This window comes from Rattus rattus, chromosome 1 (genome assembly GCF_011064425.1).
Source record: "Rattus rattus isolate New Zealand chromosome 1, Rrattus_CSIRO_v1, whole genome shotgun sequence".
Taxonomy (NCBI): domain Eukaryota; kingdom Metazoa; phylum Chordata; class Mammalia; order Rodentia; family Muridae; genus Rattus; species Rattus rattus.
The window spans coordinates 229,112,904-229,115,165 of NC_046154.1; positions in this window are offsets into that span (position 1 = coordinate 229,112,904).

The window sequence follows — 2,262 nt, forward strand, 5'->3', positions numbered from 1 at the left end:
CCCTCCATGCATCTCCCAATCATTTCTACTGTACTCTTCCTGTATAATAATCACTTGTTGGGAACATGTCTGTATGTTTCCTGGTTCCTAGAATTCGAAGGAGAAGAATCGCTGTGACTTCCCTTGGTGTGGAAGTTACCTAGTTACCTAGTTGGTCTATACCTCAGTCTTTTGAACAGAGTCAGGAAAGTAGGCAGAGCCAGCCCCTGGAGAACCATAAGTGACAGAGTTAGCATCCTTTCTGCCTTTCCTTCATTTCCCAGCTTAGAAAAATCGTTTCAAGTTTAAAGAAATTCAATCGGACTTTTTTTAAAAGTCCATCGTGAGCTTTGATGTCTGCTTCATGGTGCAATTGTTTCTGGAGGACAAGAAAGCCCAGGTCGAACTTTCAGGATGAATCCACAGTACGTTTCCTCATCACTGAGAAAGCAAACAAAGAATGACGGCATCCCTCAGCCATAAATTCCAGACTCCTTTCACATCTGCACCTGTGTCTAATGTCCTTCTGGGCTCTGTCCTGTTGAGGCCAGCACTTTGCCATCTCAACATCTCACTAAGTAATTCCTTTGTGTTTGCCATTGATCAACATCTTTTCATATAAAAGGGTGGATAGTAAAACTTTAAACCTTCTTGGCCATAGACTGTGTCATGATCTAGACATCTGCCATCAGAGCATGACAGTAGCGGACAATCCCTAAACGAAAGAGCATTAACAGGGTTCCAAGAAAGTTTATTTATGGATGCCAGAATATAAAATTCCATACAATTTCCACATGTCAGAAAATATTATTTTTTATATTCTGAACCATTTACAAATATCAAAACTAGTCTTAGCTTGAAAAGCTTCAATCCTCTAGAATACAAAAATAAACTCTAGAACAAATATGGCCTAAGGGCCTTGTTTGTCAATCCTTGTTTTCCATTTTTAATCTCTCAGACTTAGCAAATGATTGACAACCAGTCATTCTGTATAATTTAGCTTCCTTGTTTAAAAAAAAATCATTAAGTTTTGGATTTCCAAGTATTTCAAGATCCCGTGTTACTTCTCGGCAGATTCTCACACATGTGAGGTTTTTCTCACGTGAGAAGTTTTTCTCACATGTGAAGTTTTTCTTGCACATTAATTGCCCTTCATTTTTCTGTTGCTTTTCACACTCCACAATGTTGATTCCATTCCATCCTAGATATTGAACAGGTACAAAGGGGTCTTATAAGGGGCAGCAGTGAGCTCCAAAGCTAGATCTAAAGACAACTTTTCAGTTTACATTTCATTCAACTGCTCAGCAATTCCTAAAGGCGGGGGTTCTCCTTGAGGGGTTATGTCTTGCTTATGTGAATTCCAGTCCTTTTTCTACTTCATCAGCGACTCTCGTTCATCGTTCGATAGACTTTGCTTCTTCCACAGTCCCTGGGCAACCTTTCCCACTTCTATTTTTTTTCTCCAGGTATCTGCATGGCCTTAACTCTAATCTATACTCCAGTCATTTAAAATAGTCATTTAAAATATAGACCTCTCATGTCCAAATCACTCCTTTGACGCCCCAGGCTTATGGACTACTTGATATGGTTCTGCACACATGTCTGCTAGAACACGAAACTGACAGGGTTTACAGCTGCAGGGGTTGCTCAATGGTAACTTTCCCAACATGAGTTGGGTTGTGAGTTCCATCATCAGCCTTGTCAAGATAAAACAACTATGAAGGAGAAAGAGACAGAGAGAGAGAGAGAGAGAGAGAGAGAGAGAGAGAGAGAGAGCTACTGAATCTATCTCCTAATGAATCCACTTCCATGGAATCCTTTCCCAACTCTAGCCTTCCCACATCTCAGTCAACAGCAGCTCCAGCCTTCTCCATGCTACTAAGTAACATCTAAACTGATTCAGATTTGTGAGTCACATTTCACTTGGATTTCTCTTTTATCCCCACCTGACACACACTAGCAGTCAATCAGCCTAGACAACACAACCTATAAAATATATTTTAATTGAGTCTTTCCTCTTCATACCGTCTTTCATCCAAGCTTTCTCTCTGAGCTATTCCAGGGTCTCTTCTGCAATCCCACCCTTCAAGGATGATCTTGGTTCTTAGAAAATTCAGTGTAAAGAACCAACTGCCATGGGTAAACAGGGCCAAGAAGCTGAAAAATGAGGACGACAGATCCAGGACTGCACAGATTACAAGTTTCTGTAGACTTATTGATAGAAGAGAAGTCAAGCGTAGCAGCAAGACCTTGTGATTCAGTCAGGGAATGGCACTTTGCACC